This window comes from Anomaloglossus baeobatrachus, chromosome 2 (assembly GCF_048569485.1).
Source record: "Anomaloglossus baeobatrachus isolate aAnoBae1 chromosome 2, aAnoBae1.hap1, whole genome shotgun sequence".
Taxonomy (NCBI): Eukaryota; Metazoa; Chordata; class Amphibia; order Anura; family Aromobatidae; genus Anomaloglossus; species Anomaloglossus baeobatrachus.
The window spans coordinates 281,809,514-281,834,266 of NC_134354.1; the positions used below are offsets into that span (position 1 = coordinate 281,809,514).

General features: G+C 46.0%; 2 long non-coding RNA genes across 2 annotated transcripts; one reads left to right on the forward strand and one right to left on the reverse strand.

The window, feature by feature from the left end:
• Positions 1-14,792: 14,792 nt before the first annotated feature.
• LOC142289862 (uncharacterized) lies at positions 14,793-16,102 on the reverse strand. The gene is made up of 7 exons (XR_012750179.1): positions 15,947-16,102; positions 15,742-15,836; positions 15,521-15,661; positions 15,347-15,417; positions 15,165-15,235; positions 14,968-15,063; positions 14,793-14,879 (listed from the first exon to the last, which is right to left on the reverse strand). It is a non-coding gene; the product is annotated as an uncharacterized LOC142289862 (long non-coding RNA).
• A 6,567-nt stretch (positions 16,103-22,669) lies between these two features.
• Positions 22,670-23,951, forward strand: LOC142289863 (uncharacterized). Its single transcript, XR_012750180.1, has 7 exons — positions 22,670-22,825; positions 22,936-23,030; positions 23,111-23,251; positions 23,355-23,425; positions 23,537-23,607; positions 23,709-23,804; positions 23,893-23,951. It is a non-coding gene; the product is annotated as an uncharacterized LOC142289863 (long non-coding RNA).
• Positions 23,952-24,753: the final 802 nt, after the last annotated feature.

Sequence of the window (24,753 nt, forward strand, 5' to 3'; positions counted from 1 at the left end):
GTGGTCTCAGATCAAGGACCTATGCACCCTTCTGCACAGTTTCGACATGGCGACGAATATGTTTAGCGCTGACAATGCCATTATCAGCATGACAATTCCAGTCATTTACATGCTGGAACACACGCTAAACACTATTCGGAGTCAGGGGGTGAGACAACAGGAAGGGGAGGAACTACAGGAGGATTCATATGTGCAAGACACAACAACATCACCAAGGTCCAGACGTTCATCATCACCAACGCGGCAGGCATGGGACCATGGGGGACAGGGATCAACAAGGGCGCATGGTAGCAGGCGAAATGTTGAGGAAGGTGCAGGAGAACATGAAGAAATGGATGACAAACTGTCCATGGACATGGAAGACTCAGCGGATGAGGGAGACCTTGGTCAAATTTCAGTTGAAAGAGGTTGGGGGGAGATGTCAGAGGAAGAAAGAACGGTTAGCACCTCTATGCCACAAACACAGCGTGGACTTGGTCCACATGGCTGCGCAAGACACATGAGCGCCTTCTTGCTGCACTACCTCCAACATGACCCTTGTATTGTCAAAGTTAGAAGTGATGATGACTACTGGCTTGCCACACTATTAGATCCCCGGTACAAGTCCAAATTTTGTGACATAATTCCAGCCATAGAAAGGGACGCACGTATGCAGGAGTATCAGCAGAAGCTGTTACTCGATCTTAGCTCAGCTTTTCCACCAAACAACCATGCAGGTGCAGGAAGTGAATCTCCCAGTTGTAACTTGACATACATGGGACGGTCTCGTCATCTTCAACAGTCTACCCGTACCAGTAGCACCGTATCTGGTGCTGGTAACAGCAATTTTATGGAATATTTTCATAATTTTTTTAGACTGTCCTTTGCAAGGCCACCAGAGACAACAAGTCTGACACAGAGTCAACGTCTGGAGAGGATGATACAGGAGTATCTCCAAATGAACATTGATGCTATGACTTTGCAAATGGAGCCTTGCTCATTTTGGGCTTCAAATCTTGAAAAATGGCCAGAGCTCTCAACTTACGCCTTGGAGATTTTGTCGTGTCCAGCTGCCAGCGTTATCTCTGAACGTGTCTTCAGTGCTGCTGGGTGTGTGCTGACAGATAAGTGCACGCGTCTGTCCAGTGACAATGTGGACAGACTAACGTTCATCAAAATGAACAAGTCATGGATCCACAAGGAATTTAAAAACCCCTGTGTCATAATGGGGAGAGTAAATGCTTGTGGATTTGGAATGTGCTTGATGCAAATCAAAACATCCTGTTTGCAACTAGGGCACAAGTGCTGCCACTGAAGGGGTGTCTGTGTAGCCCAATTTTTGGAAAAAAGGGAGACTCCGCTTGGAGTAACCCTTGCTTGCTGTGTTTTTTAAAAGGAGCCAAGATGAACAAGTCATGGTTCAGCAAAGACTTTGCTACCTACCCTGGTGTCATCCTGGGGAAGGTTAATTATGGCGTATTTTTGAATGTCATTGATGCAAATCTAGCTGTGAAGTGTACAACTGGGGCACAAGTGCTGCCACTGATGGGGTGTCTGTGTGGCCCAATTTTTGGAAAAAAGGGAGACTCCACTTGCAGTAACCCTTGCTTGCTGTGTTTTTTAAAAGGAGCCAAGATGAACAGAGCTGGGATCAGGAAAGACTTAGCTACCTACCCCGGTGTCCTCCTGGGGACGGTTAAGTATGGCGTATTTTTGAATGTGCTTGATGCAAATCTAGCTGTGAAGTGTACAACTGGGGCACAACTGCTGCCACTGATGGGGTGTCTGTGTGGCCCAATTTTTGGAAAAAAGGGAGACTCCGCTTGGAGTAACCCTTGCTTGCTGTGTTTTTTAAAAGGAGCCAAGATGAACAAGTCATGGTTCAGCAAAGACTTTGCTACCTACCCCGGTGTCCTCCTGGGGACAGTTAAGTATGGCATATTTTTGAATGTGCTTGATGCAAATCTAGCTGTGAAGTGTACAACTGGGGCACAACTGCTGCCACTGATGGGGTGTCTGTGTGGCCCAATTTTTGGAAAAAAGGGAGACTCCGCTTGGAGTAACCCTTGCTTGCTGTGTTTTTTAAAAGGAGCCAAGATGAACAGAGCTGGGATCAGGAAAGACTTAGCTACCTACCCCGGTGTCATCCTGGGGACGGTTAAGGATGGCGTATTTTTGAATGTGCTTGATGCAAATCTAGCTGTGAAGTGTACAACTGGGGCACAACTGCTGCCACTGATGGGGTGTCTGTGTGGCGCAATTTTTGGAAAAAAGGGAGACTCCGCTTGGAGTAACCCTTGCTTGCTGTGTTTTTTAAAAGGAGCCAAGATGAACAAGTCATGGTTCAGCAAAGACTTTGCTACCTACCCCGGTGTCATCCTGGGGACAGTTAAGGATGGCGTATTTTTGAATGTGCTTGATGCAAATCTAGCTGTGAAGTGTACAACTGGGGCACAAGTGCTGCCACTGAAGGCGTGAGTGTCTGTGTGGCCCAATTTTTGGAAAAACGGGAGACTCCGCTTGGAGTAACTCTTTCTTGCTGTGTTTTTTAAAAGGAGCCAAGATGAACAAGTCATGGTTCAGCAAAGACTTTGCTACCTACCCCGGTGTCATGCTGGGGACGGTTAATTATGGCGTATTTTTGAATGTGCTTGATGCAAATATAGCTGTGAAGTGTACAACTGGGGCACAAGTGCTTCCACTGAAGGGGTGGGTGTCTGTGTGGCCCAATTTTTGGAAAAAAAGGAGACTCCGCTTGGAGTAACCCTTGCTTGCTGTGTTTTTTAAAAGGAGCCAAGATGAACAGAGCTGGGATCAGGAAAGACGTAGCTACCTACCCCGGTGTAATCCTGGGGACGGTTAAGGATGGCGTATTTTTGAATGTGCTTGATGCAAATCTAGCTGTGAAGTGTACAACTGGGGCACAACTACTGCCACTGATGGGGTGTCTGTGTGGCCCAATTTTTGGAAAAAAGGGAGACTCCGTTTGGAGTAACCCTTGCTTGCTGTGTTTTTTAAAAGGAGCCAAGATGAACAAGTCATAGTTCAGCAAAGACTTTGCTACCTACCCCGGTGTCATCCTGGGGACGGTTAAGGATGGCGTATTTTTGAATGTGCTTGATGCAAATCTAGCTGTGAAGTGTACAACTGGGGCACAAGTGCTGCCACTGAATGGGTGGGTGTGTGTGGGGCCCAAATTTTGGAAAAAAAAGGAGACTCCGCTTGGAGTAATCCTTGCTTGCTGTGTTTTTTAAAAGGAGCCAAGATGAACAAGTCATGGTTCAGCAAAGACTTTGCTACCTACCCCAGTGTCATTCTGGGGAAGGTTAATTATGGTGTGTTTTTGAATGTCATTGATGCAAATCTAGCTGTGAAGTGTATAACTGGGGTACAAGTGCTGCCACTGATGGGGTGTCTGTGTGGCCCAATTTTTGGAAAAAAGGGAGACTCCGCTTGGAGTAACCCTTGCTTGCTGTGTTTTTTAAAAGGAGCCAAGATGAACAGAGCTGGGATCAGGAAAGACTTAGCTACCTACCCCGGTGTCCTCCTGGGGACGGTTAAGTATGGCGTATTTTTGAATGTGCTTCATGCAAATCTAGCTGTGAAGGGTACAACTGGGGCACAACTGCTGCCACTGATGGGGTGTCTGTGTGGCCCAATTTTTGGAAAAAAGGGAGACTCCGCTTGGAGTAACCCTTGCTTGCTGTGTTTTTTAAAAGGAGCCAAGATGAACAAGTCATAGTTCAGCAAAGACTTTGCTACCTACCCCGGTGTCATCCTGGGGACGGTTAAGGATGGCATATTTTTGAATGTGCTTGATGCAAATCTAGCTGTGAAGTGTACAACTGGGGCACAAGTGCTGCCACTGAATGGGTGGGTGTGTGTGGGGTCCAAATTTTGGAGAAAAAAAGGAGACTCCGCTTGGAGTAATCCTTGCTTGCTGTGTTTTTTAAAAGGAGCCAAGATGAACAAGTCATGGTTCAGCAAAGACTTTGCTACCTACCCCGGTGTCATCCTGGGGAAGGTTAATTATGGTGTGTTTTTGAATGTCATTGATGCAAATCTAGCTGTGAAGTGTACAACTGGGGTACAAGTGCTGCCACTGATGGGGTGTCTGTGTGGCCCAATTTTTGGAAAAAAGGGAGACTCCGCTTGGAGTAACCCTTGCTTGCTGTGTTTTTTAAAAGGAGCCAAGATGAACAGAGCTGGGATCAGGAAAGACTTAGCTACCTACCCCGGTGTCCTCCTGGGGACGGTTAAGTATGGCGTATTTTTGAATGTGCTTGATGCAAATCTAGCTGTGAAGTGTACAACTGGGGCACAACTGCTGCCACTGATGGGGTGTCTGTGTGGCCCAATTTTTGGAAAAAAGGGAGACTCCGCTTGGAGTAACCCTTGCTTGCTGTGTTTTTTAAAAGGAGCCAAGATGAACAAGTCATGGTTCAGCAAAGACTTTCCTAACTACCCCGGTGTCATCCTGGGGACAGTTAAGGATGGTGTATTTTTTAATGTGCTTGATGGAAATCTAGCTGTGAAGTGTACAACTGGGGCACAAGTGCTGCCACTGAAGGGGTGAGTGTCTGTGTGGCCCAATTTTTGGAAAAAAGGGAGACTCCGCTTGGAGTAACCCTTGCTTGCTGTGTTTTTCAAAAGGAGCCAAGATGAACAGAGCTAGGATCAGGAAAGACTTAGCTACGTACCCCGGTGTCCTCCTGGGGACGGTTAAGTATGGCATATTTTTGAATGTGCTTGATGCAAATCTAGCTGTGAAGTGTACAACTGGGGCACAACTGCTGCCACTGATGGGGTGTCTGTGTGGCCCAATTTTTGGAAAAAAGGGAGACTCCGCTTGGAGTAACCCTTGCTGGCTGTGTTTTTTAAAAGGAGCCAAGATGAACAGAGCTGGGATCAGGAAAGACTTAGCTACCTACCCCGGTGTCCTCCTGGGGACGGTTAAGTATGGCGTATTTTTGAATGTGTTTGATGCAAATCTAGCTGTGAAGTGTACAACTGGGGCAAAACTGCTGCCACTGATGGGGTGTCTGTGTGGCCCAATTTTTGGAAAAAAGGGAGACTCCGCTTGGAGTAACCCTTGCTTGCTGTGTTTTTTAAAAGGAGCCAAGTTGAACAAGTCATGGTTCAGCAAAGACTTTGCTACCTACCCCGATGTCATCCTGGGGACGGTTAAGGATAGCGTATTTTTCAATGTGCTTGATGCAAATCTAGCTGAGAAGTGTACAACTGGGGCACAAGTGCTGCCACTGATGGGGTGTCTGTGTGGCCCAATTTTTGGAAAAAAGGGAGACTCCGCTTGGAGTTACCCTTGCTTGCTGTGTTTTTTAAAAGGAGCCAAGATGAACAAGTCATGGTTCAGCAAAGACTTTGCTACCTACCCCGGTGTCATGCTGGGGACGGTTAATTATAGCGTATTTTTGAATGTGCTTGATGCAAATCTAGCTGTGAAGTGTACAACTGGGGCACAAGTGCTTCCACTGAAGGGGTGGGTGTCTGTGTGGCCCAATTTTTGGAAAAAAGGGAGACTCCGCTTGGAGTAACCCTTGCTTGCTGTGTTTTTTAAAAGGAGCCAAGATGAACAGAGCTGGGATCAGGAAAGACTTATCTACCTACCCCGGTGTCATCCTGGGGACGGTTAAGGATGGCGTATTTTTGAATGTGCTTGATGCAAATCTAGCTGTGAAGTGTACAACTGGGGCACAACTGCTGCCACTGATGGGGTGTCTGTGTGGCCCAATTTTTGGAAAAAAGGGAGACTCCGCTTGGAGTAACCCTTGCTTGCTGTGTTTTTTAAAAGGAGCCAAGATGAACAAGTCATGGTTCAGCAAAGACTTTCCTACCTACCCCGGTGTCATCCTGGGGACAGTTAAGGATGGCGTATTTTTGAATGTGCTTGATGGAAATCTAGCTGTGAAGTGTACAACTGGGGCACAACTGCTGCCACTGATGGGGTGTCTGTGTGGCCCAATTTTTGGAAAAAAGGGAGACTTCGCTTGGAGAAACCCTTGCTTGCTGTGTTTTTTAAAAGGAGCCAAGATGAACAAGTCATGGATCAGCAAAGACTTTCCTACCTACCCCGGTGTCATCCTGGGGAAGGTTAATTATGGCGTATTTTTGAATGTCATTGATGCAAATCTAGCTGTGAAGTGTACAACTGGGGCACAAGTGCTGCCATTGATGGGGTGTCTGTGTGGCCCAATTTTTGGAAAAAAGGGAGACTCCGCTTGGAGTAACCCTTGCTTGCTGTGTTTTTTAAAAGGTGCCAAGATGAACAGAGCTGGGATCAGGAAAGACTTAGCTACCTACCCCGGTGTCCTCCTGGGGAGGTTAAGTATGACGTATTTTTGAATGTGCTTGATGCAAATCTAGCTGTGAAGTGTACAACTGAGGCACAACTGCTGCCACTGATGGGGTGTCTGTGTGGCCCAATTTTTGGAAATTGCTTGCTGTGTTTTTTAAATAGAGCCAAGATGAACAAGTCATGGATCAGCAAAGACTTTGCTACCTACCCCGGTGTCATCCTGGGGACGGTTAAGGATGGCGTATTTTTGAATTTGCTTGATGCAAATCTAGCTGTGAAGTGTACAACTGGGGCACAAGTGCTGCCATTGAAGGGGTGGGTGTCTGTGTGGCCCAATTTTTGGAAAAAAGGGAGACTCTGTTTGGAGTAACCCTTGCTTGCTGTGTTTTTTAAAAGGAGCCAAGATGAACAAGTCATGGATCAGCAAAGACTTTGCTACCTACCCCGTTGTCATCCTGGCGAAGGTTAATTATGGCGTATTTTTGAATGTCATTGATGCAAATCTAGCTGTGAAGTGTACAACTGGGGCACAAGTGCTGCCATTGATGGGGTGTCTGTGTGGCCCAATTTTTGGAAAAAAGGGAGACTCCGCTTGGAGTAACCCTTGCTTGCTGTGTTTTTTAAAAGGAGCCAAGATGAACAGAGCTGGGATCAGGAAAGACTTAGCTACCTACCCCGGTGTCCTCCTGGGGACGGTTAACTATGGCGTATTTTTGAATGAGCTTGATGCAAATATAGCTGTGAAGTGTACAACTGGGGCACAACTGCTGCCACTGATGGGGTGTTTGTGTGGCCCAATTTTTGGAAAAAAGGCAGACTCCGCTTGGAGTAACCCTTGCTTGCTGTGTTTTTTAAAAGGAGCCAAGACGAACAAGTCATGGTTCAGCAAAAACTTTATCTACCTACCCCGGTGTCATGCTGGGGACGGTTAATTATGGCGTATTTTTGAATGTGCTTAATGCAAATCTAGCTGTGAAATGTACAACTGGGGCACAACTGCTGCCACTGATGGGGTGTCTGTGTGGCCCAATTTTTGGAAAAAAAGGAGACTCCGCTTGGAGTAATCCTTGCTTGCTGTGTTTTTTAAAAGGAGCCAAGATGAACAAGTCATGGTTCAGCACAGACTTTGCTACCTACCCCGGTGTCATCCTAGGGAAGGTTAATTATGGCGTATTTTTGAATGTCATTGATGCAAATCTAGCTGTGAAGTGTACAACTGGGGCACAAGTGCTGCCACTGATGGGGTGTCTGTGTGGCCCAATTTTTGGAAAAAAGGGAGAATCCGCTTGGAGTAACCCTTGCTTGCTGTGTTTTTTAAAAAGAGCCAAGATGAACAGAGCTGGGATCAGGAAAGTCTTAGCTACCTACCACGATGTCCTCCTGGGGACGGTTAAGTATGGCATATTTTTGAATGTGCTTGATGCAAATCTAGCTGTGAAGTGTACAACTGGGGCACAACTGCTGCCACTGATGGGGTGTCTGTGTGGCCCAATTTTTGGAAAAAAGGGAGACTCCGCTTGGAGTAACCCTTGCTTGCTGTGTTTTTTAAAAGGAGCCAAGATGAACAGAGCTGGGATCAGGAAAGACTTAGCTACCTACCCCGGTGTCCTCCTGGGGACGGTTAAGTATGGCGTATTTTTGAATGTGCTTGATGCAAATCTAGCTGTGAAGTGTACAACTGGGGCACAACTGCTGCCACTGATGAGGTGTCTGTGTGGCCCAATTTTTGGAAAAAGGGAGACTCCGCTTGGAGTAACCCTTGCTTGCTGTGTTTTTTAAAAGGAGCCAAGATGAACAGAGCTGGGATCAGGAAAGACTTAGCTACCTACCCCGGTGTCATCCTGGGGACGGTTAAGGATGGCGTATTTTTGAATGTGCTTGATGCAAATCTATCTGTGAAGTGTACAACTGGGGCACAACTGCTGCCACTGATGGGGTGTCTGTGTGGCCCAATTTTTGGAAAAAAGAGAGACTCCGCTTGGAGTAACCCTTGCTTTCTGTGTTTTTTAAAAGGAGCCAAGATGAACAGAGCTGGGATCAGGAAAGACTTAGCTACCTACCCCGGTGTCATGCTGGGGACGGTTAATTATGGCGTATTTTTGAATGAGCTTGATGAAAATCTAGCTGTGAAGTGTACAACTGGGGCACAAGTGCTGCCACTGAATGGGTGGGTGTGTGTGGGGCCCAATTTTTGGAAAAAGGGAGACTCCGCTTGGAGTAACCCTTGCTTGCTGTGTTTTTTAAAAGGAGCCAAGATGAACAGAGCTGGGATCAGGAAAGACTTAGCTACCTACCCCGGTGTCCTCCTGGGGACGGTTAACTATGGCGTATTTTTGAATGAGCTTGATGCAAATATAGCTGTGAAGTGTACAACTGGGGCACAACTGCTGCCACTGATGGGGTGTTTGTGTGGCCCAATTTTTGGAAAAAAGGCAGACTCCGCTTGGAGTAACCCTTGCTTGCTGTGTTTTTTAAAAGGAGCCAAGACGAACAAGTCATGGTTCAGCAAAAACTTTATCTACCTACCCCGGTGTCATGCTGGGGACGGTTAATTATGGCGTATTTTTGAATGTGCTTGATGCAAATCTAGCTGTGAAATGTACAACTGGGGCACAACTGCTGCCACTGATGGGGTGTCTGTGTGGCCCAATTTTTGGAAAAAAAGGAGACTCCGCTTGGAGTAATCCTTGCTTGCTGTGTTTTTTAAAAGGAGCCAAGATGAACAAGTCATGGTTCAGCACAGACTTTGCTACCTACCCCGGTGTCCTCCTGGGGACGGTTAAGTATGGCGTATTTTTGAATGTGCTTGATGCAAATCTAGCTGTGAAGTGTACAACTGGGGCACAACTGCTGCCACTGATGAGGTGTCTGTGTGGCCCAATTTTTGGAAAAAGGGAGACTCCGCTTGGAGTAACCCTTGCTTGCTGTGTTTTTTAAAAGGAGCCAAGATGAACAGAGCTGGGATCAGGAAAGACTTAGCTACCTACCCCGGTGTCATCCTGGGGACGGTTAAGGATGGCGTATTTTTGAATGTGCTTGATGCAAATCTATCTGTGAAGTGTACAACTGGGGCACAACTGCTGCCACTGATGGGGTGTCTGTGTGGCCCAATTTTTGGAAAAAAGAGAGACTCCGCTTGGAGTAACCCTTGCTTTCTGTGTTTTTTAAAAGGAGCCAAGATGAACAGAGCTGGGATCAGGAAAGACTTAGCTACCTACCCCGGTGTCATGCTGGGGACGGTTAATTATGGCGTATTTTTGAATGAGCTTGATGAAAATCTAGCTGTGAAGTGTACAACTGGGGCACAAGTGCTGCCACTGAATGGGTGGGTGTGTGTGGGGCCCAATTTTTGGAAAAAGGGAGACTCCGCTTGGAGTAACCCTTGCTTGCTGTGTTTTTTAAAAGGAGCCAAGATGAACAGAGCTGGGATCAGGAAAGACTTAGCTACCTACCCCGGTGTCCTCCTGGGGACGGTTAACTATGGCGTATTTTTGAATGAGCTTGATGCAAATATAGCTGTGAAGTGTACAACTGGGGCACAACTGCTGCCACTGATGGGGTGTTTGTGTGGCCCAATTTTTGGAAAAAAGGCAGACTCCGCTTGGAGTAACCCTTGCTTGCTGTGTTTTTTAAAAGGAGCCAAGACGAACAAGTCATGGTTCAGCAAAAACTTTATCTACCTACCCCGGTGTCATGCTGGGGACGGTTAATTATGGCGTATTTTTGAATGTGCTTGATGCAAATCTAGCTGTGAAATGTACAACTGGGGCACAACTGCTGCCACTGATGGGGTGTCTGTGTGGCCCAATTTTTGGAAAAAAAGGAGACTCCGCTTGGAGTAATCCTTGCTTGCTGTGTTTTTTAAAAGGAGCCAAGATGAACAAGTCATGGTTCAGCACAGACTTTGCTACCTACCCCGGTGTCATCCTAGGGAAGGTTAATTATGGCGTATTTTTGAATGTCATTGATGCAAATCTAGCTGTGAAGTGTACAACTGGGGCACAAGTGCTGCCACTGATGGGGTGTCTGTGTGGCCCAATTTTTGGAAAAAAGGGAGAATCCGCTTGGAGTAACCCTTGCTTGCTGTGTTTTTTAAAAAGAGCCAAGATGAACAGAGCTGGGATCAGGAAAGTCTTAGCTACCTACCCCGGTGTCCTCCTGGGGACGGTTAAGTATGGCATATTTTTGAATGTGCTTGATGCAAATCTAGCTGTGAAGTGTACAACTGGGGCACAACTGCTGCCACTGATGGGGTGTCTGTGTGGCCCAATTTTTGGAAAAAAGGGAGACTCCGCTTGGAGTAACCCTTGCTTGCTGTGTTTTTTAAAAGGAGCCAAGATGAACAGAGCTGGGATCAGGAAAGACTTAGCTACCTACCCCGGTGTCCTCCTGGGGACGGTTAAGTATGGCGTATTTTTGAATGTGCTTGATGCAAATCTAGCTGTGAAGTGTACAACTGGGGCACAACTGCTGCCACTGATGAGGTGTCTGTGTGGCCCAATTTTTGGAAAAAGGGAGACTCCGCTTGGAGTAACCCTTGCTTGCTGTGTTTTTTAAAAGGAGCCAAGATGAACAGAGCAGGGATCAGGAAAGACTTAGCTACCTACCCCGGTGTCCTCCTGGGGACGGTTAAGTATGGCGTATTTTTGAATGTGCTTGATGCAAATCTAGCTGTGAAGTGTACAACTGGGGCACAACTGCTGCCACTGATGGGGTGTCTGTGTGGCCCAATTTTTGGAAAAAAGGGAGACTCCACTTGGAATAACCCTTGCTTGCTGTGTTTTTTAAAAGGAGCCAAGATGAACAACTCATGGTTCAGCAAAGACTTTGCTTCCTACCTCGGTGTCATGCTGGGGATGGTTAATTATGGCGTATTTTTGAATGTGCTTGATGCAAATCTAGCTGTGAAGTGAACAACTGGGGCACAAGTGCTTCCATTGAAGGGGTGGGTGTCTGTGTGGCCCAATTTTTGGAAAAAAAGGGAGACTCCGCTTGGAGTAACCCTTGCTTGCTGTGTTTTTTAAAAGGAGCCAAGATGAACAGAGCTGGGATCAGGAAAGACTTAGCTACCTACCCCGGTGTCATCCTGGGGACGGTTAAGGATGGCGTATTTTTGAATGTGCTTGATGCAAATCTATCTGTGAAGTGTACAACTGGGGCACAACTGCTGCCACTGATGGGGTGTCTGTGTGGCCCAATTTTTGGAAAAAAGAGAGACTCCGCTTGGAATAACCCTTGCTTGCTGTGTTTTTTAAAAGGAGCCAAGATGAACAAATCATAGTTCAGCAAAGACTTTATCTACCTACCCCGGTGTCATCCTGGGGACGGTTAAGGATGGCGTATTTTTGAATGTGCTTGATGCAAATCTAGCTGTGAAGTGTACAACTGGGGCTCAACTGCTGCCACTGATGGGGTGTCTGTGTGGCTCAAGTTTTGGAAAAAAGGGAGACTCCGCTTGGAGTCACCTTGCGGTGTTTTACATGATTTTAGAAGGGCGTGCCATGCCTATATCTGTGTCTCCTCCTCTTTTTCCTTGTCCAGCTCTTTTGTTTTCGCATGAGTATATGTGCTTGTCACTTTACCATATGTTTGTGTTGTGTTGTGAGTTGTTTGTCACCTTTTGGACACCTTTGAGGGTGTTTTCTAGGTGTTTTTATGTGTTTGTGATTGCCTGCCATTGTTTCCTATGCGGTTCGAGTTCGGTTCGTCGAACGTTCGACGAACCGAACTCGAACGGGACCTCCGTTCGACGAACCGAACTCGAGCCAAACCACGACCGGTTCGCTCATCTCTACACTTAATACAATTTCAAAAAGATGCCAGTGTTTCCTAACCTGTCCTCCACCTGAAAAAAATCAATAGGTTCACAGATGTGTAAAGGCCATGGTGTTGCACAAACCTTAACTGTTCACATTCCCAGTGCTCTTACACAGACTACAGTTGGCAGAACTTGGTGATAGACACGCTCGGCCAACATTTTGATTATCAGAGAAGTGATGACCCAGCATATGCAATTTCGGACTGTGGATCCTTTTTTCTCTAAGAGATGAGCCACAACCAGAGATGAATAGTAGTGTATGTCTCAGAGAGCACCAGAGCACTGAACAAAGTGAGAGCTCCTGGGTATTGGGGAGTCAGCGAGACAGCTGCCAGCCGTATGATGGGACAGCTGTCTATAGTGTATGGGAGAGTCAGGGAGACAGCTGCCAGCCATATGATGGGACAGCTGTCTATTGTGTATGGGAGAGTCAGGGAGACAGCTGCCAGCCGCATGATGGGACACCTGTCTATAGTGTATGGAAGAGTCAGGGAAACAGCTGGCAGCCGAATGATGGGACAGCTGTCTATAGTGTATGGGAGAATCAGGGAGACAGCTGCCAGCCGAATGATGGGACAGCTATCTATAGTGTATGGAAGAGTCAGGGAGACAGCTGCCAGCCAAATGATGGGACACCTGTCTATAGTGTATGGGGGTGTCAGGGAGACATCTGCCAGGCGAATGATGGGACAGCTGTCTACAGTGTATGGGAGAGTCAGAGAGATAGCTGACAGCTGAATGATGGAACAGCTGTCTATAATGTATGGGAGAGCCAGGGAGACAGCTGCCAGCCGTATGATGGGACAGCTGTCTGTAGTGCATGGGAGAGTCAGGGAGACAGCTGCAAGCCGAATGATGGGACACCTGTCTATAGTGTATGGGGGCTTTAGTCAAATACTTGTTTGGCAGATGCAAAGAGGAGGGGAGCCAGCACTGCTTATGAATGGCATACAACAATGAAAAAATAAAAAGTGTAATATTCACAAATTCATTCCTACGGTAACAATTCAATCAGATTTTTTGCAAATAATGTTAATAATTTATAACATAGTGTAGGGACCCCCCTATAGAGATTTGCCATGACGTGGCAGGGGGGCTCAAATCATTGATCAATCATTTGCACAAAATCTCATTAAATTGTTACAGTAGGAATGAATTTGTGAATATTACACTTTTTATTTTTTTATTGTTGCTTGCCATTCATAAGCAGTGCTGGCTCCCCTCCTCTTTGTTTGGCAGATGTATGGCCTCATTAAGATAGACATATTGTTAGTCTGGCACACTGACCAAAATGATCTACTATCAAGTCTAATAAATTAAATATTGTTATATCTACTCGACTACATCACCAGAACCAACCTCAAATCATGACTACATCACCAGAACCAACCTCAAATTATTATTATTATTTATTTATAGAGCACCATTAATTCCATAGTGCTGTACATGATAAGGGGTTACATACAGAATACATATACAAGTTACAGTAGACAGACTAGTACATAAAGAAGAGGGCCCTGCCCTTGCGGGCTTACAATCTATAGGATTTTGGGGAGGAGACAGTAGGTGGGGTTTAGGTCAGGCGGCAGCTCCGCACGGTGGTCAGGCGGCAGCTTTGCACGGTGGTCAGGCGGCAGCTCCGCACGGTGGTCAGGCGGCAGCTCCGCACGGTGGTCAGGCGGCAGCTCCACACGGTGGTGAAGCAGCGAGCTCATTGTAGATTATAGGCATTTCTGAACAGATGAGTTTTCAGGTTCCGTTTGAAGCTTGCAAGGCTAGCAGATAGTCTGACGTGTTGAGGCAGTGAGTTCGAGAAGACTGGGGATGCTCGGGAGAAGTCTTCGAGTCGGTTGCATGAGGAGCAAATGAGAGAGGAGGAGAGAAGGAGATCTTGGGAGGATCAGAGGTGGCGTGTTGGGGTGTAGTGGGAGATTAGTTCAGAGATATACAGAGGAGACAGATTATGGATTATGGACTTTGTAGGTCAGTGTCAGTAGTTTGAATTGGATACGGTGGAAGATTGGGAGCCAGTGGAGGGACTTGCAGAGAGGAGATGTGGGGTGGTATTGAGGCGAGAGGTAGATCAGTCGGGCAGCAGAATTAATGATGGACTGGAGAGGGGTGAGCGAGTTAGCAGGGAGGCCGCAGAGGAGGATGTTACAGTAATCGAGGCGATAGATTATTAGGGTATGCACTAGCATTTTTGTAGATTGCGAATTGAGGGAAGGACAGATTCTACGAAAACCACTAAAACACACCTCTATAAAAAATATATTTTTATTCAATTTATAATAGAAAATATAGATATGACACCAGATATCTGACAAAAACACAAAGACACTGTGCTCATCAAGGCCTAGTGAAGAGCAGAGGGAGCGTGCAGAGATAGATAGCTGAATAGCTCTCAGTGAACTAGGAGGGACTACGATACTCCTCAACTCCTCCTGCCTACTTGCGGAGAGTGTTATAAAGTGTTGAACACTCCCCGCTCCGGGTGGCTGTCCCTATATATCCCTATGCTCCACTGACCTACACCACCACCACCAGGTGCATTGTGAAAAGACCAGGACAACATATAATGTATTAAAATCTGTTGGTTCCTGACTCGGACTGTAGACTATGCTACAGTCCAGATACTGTAAACAGCAGTTTAGGACAGAGCTAATGGCCCCAACGAAATCGGTGCCCACAGCTCCTCCCGACGCGTTTCCCCCCCTCCTAAAAAAATGTTCGGGGGTTCATCAGGGGTGATTAGCCAACATACACCTGTGAATAGACAAAAACAGACAGTTGGTGTCTTTCAATATACAGTCCAGCCAATCTCCAAGAAATCCCCTTCACATACGAGACTTACTTGGAACAGCATCCAAGTGTGGTGTAAAAGCAGCAGCAGGGTGTGCTTGTACAATATAACTTGACACCATCAACACAAGGGACTATAGATGTCCTCCTGTAATTCAATATAGTAATACACCACATAGGTCATTGTGTCTCCAAGATATCTATGCACCATGCACTAATCACACCTATCAGTGCATATCATGCCACTACCTTCTTAGGTCCACTTTTCTTTTCCTCCAAAATGTGGTATTAATGTTGCTCAGTGTCTCACATCACCATATCTACATATATATTGACAATACAAAAATATAAAAATATAAATATGTGAGTCAATGCTTCAAGATAACATCTCTCCACAGTATTATGGTATCTAATACTAGAATGAAGCATACCCATTATAGGTAAATGATGCATGATGTTCTCCAGGGACATTCAACCCTTTGGCGCCACTTCTAGGCCTTTGCTATAAGAGAAAGGAAAGCCATCTCTAAAGGCTAAGGGGGTTTACATACTTAAAGCTCACATGACCAAAAACAGGCATCAATGTCAACAAATATCAACAATACCTATGAGTCTGAAAGAAGGTTTTTAGATGATGGACGATACACAGTTTGGCACTTGAGATAAGGTGCAGCATGCACTCTCTAGCAGAAAAAAGTCTATCTGCCCTCTCTTAGGTTGTGGATCCTGCTCTCTTGGTTCGCTCCCTATAGAGAAAAACATATTGTATGGCTCATATGTAGGGCAGAGACATATTGGCTTACATTGCCATCTCCCTTGTCATTACCTGGGCACTGATATTTCCTTAGTAGAAGCCCCAGGTGTTTCCTTAGTGGGAATCCTAGGTCACTACTTCAGATCCCTCTAGTAAATGAACACGTCCTATAAAGACATAATATACAGATAGCACTAGTGCTAGGTTATTTCCCCCTAGGCGTATCCAGATACTGGATATCGTATACAGTCCTGATTAAATAAGGAGAGTCACCTACCAGCAGGAGGCTCGGTCTTCAGTGACCAAGGTACCAGGCGCTCAGACGTATGAAGTTCCCCAGGGCACAGCTAGATGGCCTCCCAGGCTAAAGATCTGAAGGTCCGTAATGTCCCTGCTGCTTGTCTGCCTCTCCACTGCCATCTGCTCTTTTAAAACGCCCGCATCCCGATATGGGGGTGGGACATCCTGTTCTCCGAGATTGACATGTTGATGGGCCAATCGGAGACGGATCCTATGTGGCCGGAAGTGACGCGTAAGGGACGGATTGACAGATCCCATATCCAATCCTTGTACCTAACGCTGCAGAGAGTGACGTCTAGCTCGATTGCAGCCACCCTCAATGGTAGTAACACATAAGCGTCCCAGCAACCGCATCGGCCTAGATGGAGACAGATCCTGCCCGGCCGGATGTAATGTAGCTCGATTAGATTGACAGCCCAATGGCCCTATCCTGGTTGCTAGCATTAAAGGGGGATGTATCACTGAATCGCATCTGCCCTCAGCGATACTGCATAGGGACGGATTGACACATCCCACATCCAATCCTAATGATTAACACTGCAGAGAGTGACGTATCACTCAGTTGCAGTCACCCTCAATGGTAGTGACACCCAGGCTTCCTAGCAACCGCATCGGCCTGGATAGAGGCAGATCATGCCTGACCGGATGTAACTTGATTAGATTGACAGCACAATAGCCCTATCCTGGTTGCTAGCGCCAAAGGGAGATGTATCACTGAATCGCATCTGCCCTCAGCGACACTGCATAGCCATACCAATTAGCTCAGTAGCCATTATATCCAAAATAAATCCACAAAAGACCAGGTGTCAGCACATGCCTATAAGCATTGTCCACTGACATTGTCCTGTGAGACTACCTCCACATGTTTTAATTAGTCAGTACATGCTGCCTGTGCCAGTTTGTTTATAAAATATTGCTAAAGCTTGAGACACAGTGATTTAACTGGTGTCAACACTCTGCGTAAATCTGTAAAGATGTCATTATATGTCTCTAAGGGTTCTTGGAGTTGCTTTATACTAAAATTAGGTAAAAATGACCCCAAAGTTGGCGAGAAGATGCCTTTCCTATCCTACACTAAAAGCCAAAAAGGGGCTTAGATAAAGCTGACAAAGCTCAAATTCTCATTAATTCCGACCGGGGATACAGAATCTAACAGAAATATCCACCTGGCTTCGCGTTGGAGGATTTTATTGTTCCAATCGCCCCCCCGAATTGGTTTCTTAACCACCTCGATCACTTGAAATGATATCATGCCAGCGTCTCCATTATGGCATGTATTGACATGTCGGGCTAAGGCCGTGTCTCTCTTATGACCAATATCCCCCAGATGCTCCCCAATTCTGACACGTAGTTCCCTTTTAGTTTTGCCCACGTACCCCATGGGGCAGCTACAGGTACAGAGATACACCACTCCCTGGGTCCTACAATTTGCAAATTCTTTAATCCTAAAGACTCTGCCTGTCTTGTTGTTATGGAATTCTTTATTTTGGTTGATTCGTGGGCAGTAGCTGCATCTACCACACCTAAATGTCCCTTGAGGCTTCCGACCCAGCCAAGTCCCTTGTCCCTCTGGGGCTACGAAATGGCTATGTGTTAACTTGTCCCTTATCGACCTCCCTCTTCTGAATGTAACACTAGCATGCGATGAAATGCATTTCCCTATATCTGGATCAGATTTAAGGATGGGCCAATAACGCCTTAGCACCTCCATTATCCTGGGATTTTGGTCATCATACGTTCCTATTAGTCGGGTGATCTGCTCATCTTTTTGTCTTTTTTGTGACCTGACAAGTTCTTTTCTTGGGGTTGATCTAGCACATTTATACGCTGGTTCAAGTATGTGCAGGGGATACCCCCTCTGTCGAAACCGACCTCCCATGTCTAAGGCCTGGGCTTCGAAGTCGGACAGGGACGAACAGTTCCGTCTAAGCCTGAGGAACTGTCCCTTAGGGATTCCCCTTTTTAGGGGTGCTGGATGGTGACTCTCCCACCTCAATAAGCTGTTCGTCGCTGTGGGTTTTCTATATATGCTAGTGACCAATCCCCCTCCTAAGTCCTTTGATATTTTCAGATCCAAAAAGGCTAGGGTCTCTGTCCCAACTTCGAATGTGAATTTTAGCCCAAGATCGTTGCTGTTAAGTCTCTCAATGAATTGAGTAAACAGGGCTTGCTCCCCCGTCCAGAGAACGAGGATGTCATCTATGTAGCGCCCCCAAAATTGTATATGGGGGGCAAAGATGACATCCTCGTCTCTGAAGACACGGGTGTCTTCCCACCAGCCCAGGAACATGTTGGCGTATGTGGGGGCACAGGGGCTCCCCATAGCCGTGCCCCTGAGCTGGTGGTACACTCTTCCATCGAATAGAAAATAGTTATGTGACAAAATATAGAGTAGGAGATCGACCACGAAGTCACTATGCTCCCGGCACTGGTTACCTCGTGTAGAGAGGTAATATCGAACAGCTTCTATCCCCTTGTCGTGTGGAATACTGCTGTAAAGCTGTTCCACATCAATTGATGCTAGAATGGTACCCGGGTCTAAAGTGATCCCGTCTAGTTTGGAGATGAGGTCATTGGTGTCTCTAATGTAAGAAGCCAAACCTGTAACAAATGGACGTAGCACTGTATCAACATAGACCCCAGGATTTTGGCCAATCGCATCAATTCCTGATACAATGGGTCGTCCTTTCAAAGGACATAACCCCTTATGTATCTTAGGAGTGGCGTAAAAGGTGGCTATTACTGGGAACTTTTGATATAGAAAGTCATATTCTTTTTCAGAAATTACCTTCATTTGAAGTCCTTTCTTCAAGAGGGTCTCAAGTTCTCTTAGATATTCAATGGTTGGATCTTTAGACAGTACTCGATAAGTTGTTCTATCAGTCAAGATACGTTTACACATTGCCGGGTAATCTTTGGTGTTCATAATAACCGTGTTCCCCCCCTTGTCTGATGGTTTTATTGTGATTTGGGTATTTTTTTCCAGATTACTCAAAGCCTCCCATTCATCCCTGTTAAGGTTCGGCTTTACAGATCGTAATTTAGGTTGGATGCTCTTAAGGTCCTTCATCACTAAATTTGAAAATATGTTAAGACATCGACAGGGAAGGCAAAAGAACTGGGGTAGAGGGGGGAGAAGGAACTGGCAATGGGACAGGAATGGTGGAAGGTATGGTTCATCTTCATACTCTGGAACACCATATTCAGGTGGGGCACAACCGAGACTGATGGACAACATGGCCCCGCCCAATGCCCCGCCCTCTCCTCCGTTCTCTTCTCAAGGGAACCAACTAGTGGGACCCCACAACGCAGCACCCACCCCTTTTTTAGGGGGGCGGGACCCCTACAATTTGAGAAATCATGGGTACAGAACCTTGAAAAATTAAATATCCCGAGTTCATTGGATCACCAGGTCATTAACTTATCTAGTTACCACCTCTCGGAGGTGGAGATGAGGGTTCTTAAGCTTGGCCTTACATTCGTCCCCACAACCAGATATGACCCGTTCATATGGGCCAAGGATTTGGAGTTATTCATAAGGAAATTGAAATGGAAAAAATTATTTGCCCATAATGACGAAATCGAATGCACTAGGCTGGGAATTCCAGCAGATATGCTTCAGGACGTTAGGCTATTATCAAATTTGGATGAGATGAGAGGAGAATGTATAGGTGTAGGACCTTTCACCAATTTGAAACCCAAGAGCAAAAAGACACCACCCCCAATGGACTACAGTAGTCTTAACATATTTTCAAATTTAGTGATGAAGGACCTTAAGAGCATCCAACCTAAATTACGATCTGTAAAGCCGAACCTTAACAGGGATGAATGGGAGGCTTTGAGTAATCTGGAAAAAAATACCCAAATCACAATAAAACCATCAGACAAGGGGGGGAACACGGTTATTATGAACACCAAAGATTACCCGGCAATGTGTAAACGTATCTTGACTGATAGAACAACTTATCGAGTACTGTCTAAAGATCCAACCATTGAATATCTAAGAGAACTTGAGACCCTCTTGAAGAAAGGACTTCAAATGAAGGTAATTTCTGAAAAAGAATATGACTTTCTATATCAAAAGTTCCCAGTAATAGCCACCTTTTACGCCACTCCTAAGATACATAAGGGGTTATGTCCTTTGAAAGGACGACCCATTGTATCAGGAATTGATGCGATTGGCCAAAATCCTGGGGTCTATGTTGATACAGTGCTACGTCCATTTGTTACAGGTTTGGCTTCTTACATTAGAGACACCAATGACCTCATCTCCAAACTAGACGGGATCACTTTAGACCCGGGTACCATTCTAGCATCAATTGATGTGGAACAGCTTTACAGCAGTATTCCACACGACAAGGGGATAGAAGCTGTTCGATATTACCTCTCTACACGAGGTAACCAGTGCCGGGAGCATAGTGACTTCGTGGTCGATCTCCTACTCTATATTTTGTCACATAACTATTTTCTATTCGATGGAAGAGTGTACCACCAGCTCAGGGGCACGGCTATGGGGAGCCCCTGTGCCCCCACATACGCCAACATGTTCCTGGGCTGGTGGGAAGACACCCGTGTCTTCAGAGACGAGGATGTCATCTTTGCCCCCCATATACAATTTTGGGGGCGCTACATAGATGACATCCTCGTTCTCTGGACGGGGGAGCAAGCCCTGTTTACTCAATTCATTGAGAGACTTAACAGCAACGATCTTGGGCTAAAATTCACATTCGAAGTTGGGACAGAGACCCTAGCCTTTTTGGATCTGAAAATATCAAAGGACTTAGGAGGGGGATTGGTCACTAGCATATATAGAAAACCCACAGCGACGAACAGCTTATTGAGGTGGGAGAGTCACCATCCAGCACCCCTAAAAAGGGGAATCCCTAAGGGACAGTTCCTCAGGCTTAGACGGAACTGTTCGTCCCTGTCCGACTTCGAAGCCCAGGCCTTAGACATGGGAGGTCGGTTTCGACAGAGGGGGTATCCCCTGCACATACTTGAACCAGCGTATAAATGTGCTAGATCAACCCCAAGAAAAGAACTTGTCAGGTCACAAAAAAGACAAAAAGATGAGCAGATCACCCGACTAATAGGAACGTATGATGACCAAAATCCCAGGATAATGGAGGTGCTAAGGCGTTATTGGCCCATCCTTAAATCTGATCCAGATATAGGGAAATGCATTTCATCGCATGCTAGTGTTACATTCAGAAGAGGGAGGTCGATAAGGGACAAGTTAACACATAGCCATTTCGTAGCCCCAGAGGGACAAGGGACTTGGCTGGGTCGGAAGCCTCAAGGGACATTTAGGTGTGGTAGATGCAGCTACTGCCCACGAATCAACCAAAATAAAGAATTCCATAACAACAAGACAGGCAGAGTCTTTAGGATTAAAGAATTTGCAAATTGTAGGACCCAGGGAGTGGTGTATCTCTGTACCTGTAGCTGCCCCATGGGGTACGTGGGCAAAACTAAAAGGGAACTACGTGTCAGAATTGGGGAGCATCTGGGGGATATTGGTCATAAGAGAGACACGGCCTTAGCCCGACATGTCAATACATGCCATAATGGAGACGCTGGCATGATATCATTTCAAGTGATCGAGGTGGTTAAGAAACCAATTCGGGGGGGCGATTGGAACAATAAAATCCTCCAACGCGAAGCCAGGTGGATATTTCTGTTAGATTCTGTATCCCCGGTCGGAATTAATGAGAATTTGAGCTTTGTCAGCTTTATCTAAGCCCCTTTTTGGCTTTTAGTGTAGGATAGGAAAGGCATCTTCTCGCCAACTTTGGGGTCATTTTTACCTAATTTTAGTATAAAGCAACTCCAAGAACCCTTAGAGACATATAATGACATCTTTACAGATTTACGCAGAGTGTTGACACCAGTTAAATCACTGTGTCTCAAGCTTTAGCAATATTTTATAAACGAACTGGCACAGGCAGCATGTACTGACTAATTAAAACATGTGGAGGTAGTCTCACAGGACAATGTCAGTGGACAATGCTTATAGGCATGTGCTGACACCTGGTCTTTTGTGGATTTATTTTGGATATAATGGCTACTGAGCTAATTGGTATGGCTATGCAGTGTCGCTGAGGGCAGATGCGATTCAGTGATACATCTCCCTTTGGCGCTAGCAACCAGGATAGGGCTATTGTGCTGTCAATCTAATCAAGTTACATCCGGTCAGGCATGATCTGCCTCTATCCAGGCCGATGCGGTTGCTAGGAAGCCTGGGTGTCACTACCATTGAGGGTGACTGCAACTGAGTGATACGTCACTCTCTGCAGTGTTAATCATTAGGATTGGATGTGGGATGTGTCAATCCGTCCCTATGCAGTATCGCTGAGGGCAGATGCGATTCAGTGATACATCCCCCTTTAATGCTAGCAACCAGGATAGGGCCATTGGGCTGTCAATCTAATCGAGCTACATTACATCCGGCCGGGCAGGATCTGTCTCCATCTAGGCCGATGCGGTTGCTGGGACGCTTATGTGTTACTACCATTGAGGGTGGCTGCAATCGAGCTAGGCGTCACTCTCTGCAGCGTTAGGTACAAGGATTGGATATGGGATCTGTCAATCCGTCCCTTACGCGTCACTTCCGGCCACATAGGATCCGTCTCCGATTGGCCCATCAACATGTCAATCTCGGAGAACAGGATGTCCCACCCCCATATCGGGATGCGGGCGTTTTAAAAGAGCAGATGGCAGTGGAGAGGCAGACAAGCAGCAGGGACATTACGGACCTTCAGATCTTTAGCCTGGGAGGCCATCTAGCTGTGCCCTGGGGAACTTCATACGTCTGAGCGCCTGGTACCTTGGTCACTGAAGACCGAGCCTCCTGCTGGTAGGTGACTCTCCTTATTTAATCAGGACTGTATACGATATCCAGTATCTGGATACGCCTAGGGGGAAATAACCTAGCACTAGTGCTATCTGTATATTATGTCTTTATAGGACGTGTTCATTTACTAGAGGGATCTGAAGTAGTGACCTAGGATTCCCACTAAGGAAACACCTGGGGCTTCTACTAAGGAAATATCAGTGCCCAGGTAATGACAAGGGAGATGGCAATGTAAGCCAATATGTCTCTGCCCTACATATGAGCCATACAATATGTTTTTCTCTATAGGGAGCGAACCAAGAGAGCAGGATCCACAACCTAAGAGAGGGCAGATAGACTTTTTTCTGCTAGAGAGTGCATGCTGCACCTTATCTCAAGTGCCAAACTGTGTATCGTCCATCATCTAAAAACCTTCTTTCAGACTCATAGGTATTGTTGATATTTGTTGACATTGATGCCTGTTTTTGGTCATGTGAGCTTTAAGTATGTAAACCCCCTTAGCCTTTAGAGATGGCTTTCCTTTCTCTTATAGCAAAGGCCTAGAAGTGGCGCCAAAGGGTTGAATGTCCCTGGAGAACATCATGCATCATTTACCTATAATGGGTATGCTTCATTCTAGTATTAGATACCATAATACTGTGGAGAGATGTTATCTTGAAGCATTGACTCACATATTTATATTTTTATATTTTTGTATTGTCAATATATATGTAGATATGGTGATGTGAGACACTGAGCAACATTAATACCACATTTTGGAGGAAAAGAAAAGTGGACCTAAGAAGGTAGTGGCATGATATGCACTGATAGGTGTGATTAGTGCATGGTGCATAGATATCTTGGAGACACAATGACCTATGTGGTGTATTACTATATTGAATTACAGGAGGACATCTATAGTCCCTTGTGTTGATGGTGTCAAGTTATATTGTACAAGCACACCCTGCTGCTGCTTTTACACCACACTTGGATGCTGTTCCAAGTAAGTCTCGTATGTGAAGGGGATTTCTTGGAGATTGGCTGGACTGTATATTGAAAGACACCAACTGTCTGTTTTTGTCTATTCACAGGTGTATGTTGGCTAATCACCCCTGATGAACCCCCGAACATTTTTTTAGGAGGGGGGGAAATGCGTCGGGAGGAGCTGTGGGCACCGATTTCGTTGGGCCCATTAGCTCTGTCCTAAACTGCTGTTTACAGTATCTGGACTGTAGCATAGTCTACAGTCCGAGTCAGGAACCAACAGATTTTAATACATTATATGTTGTCCTGGTCTTTTCACAATGCACCTGGTGGTGGTGGTGTAGGTCAGTGGAGCATAGGGATATATAGGGACAGCCACCCGGAGCGGGGAGTGTTCAACACTTTATAACACTCTCCGCAAGTAGGCAGGAGGAGTTGAGGAGTATCGTAGTCCCTCCTAGTTCACTGAGAGCTATTCAGCTATCTATCTCTGCACGCTCCCTCTGCTCTTCACTAGGCCTTGATGAGCACAGTGTCTTTGTGTTTTTGTCAGATATCTGGTGTCATATCTATATTTTCTATTATAAATTGAATAAAAATATATTTTTTATAGAGGTGTGTTTTAGTGGTTTTCGTGTAATTCCACCTGGGTTGTTATTCTAATAGTGGTCGATGAAGGACAGATTCTAGAAATATTTTTGAATTGAAGACGGCAGGAGGTGGTGAGGGTTTGGATGTGTGGTATGAAGGACAAGGCAGAGTCAAAGGTCACTCTGAGGCACCGATACTGGCGAGAGTGTGGTGTTATTTATTGTAATGGATAAATCAGGTGGAGACTGTAGGTGAGATGGAGGAAAGATGATTAGTTCAGTTTGGGCCACATTGAGCTTTAGGAAGTGAGAGGTGAAAAAGGAGGATATAGCAGATAGACACTTCGGGATTCTGGACAGCAGAGATGTGACATCTGG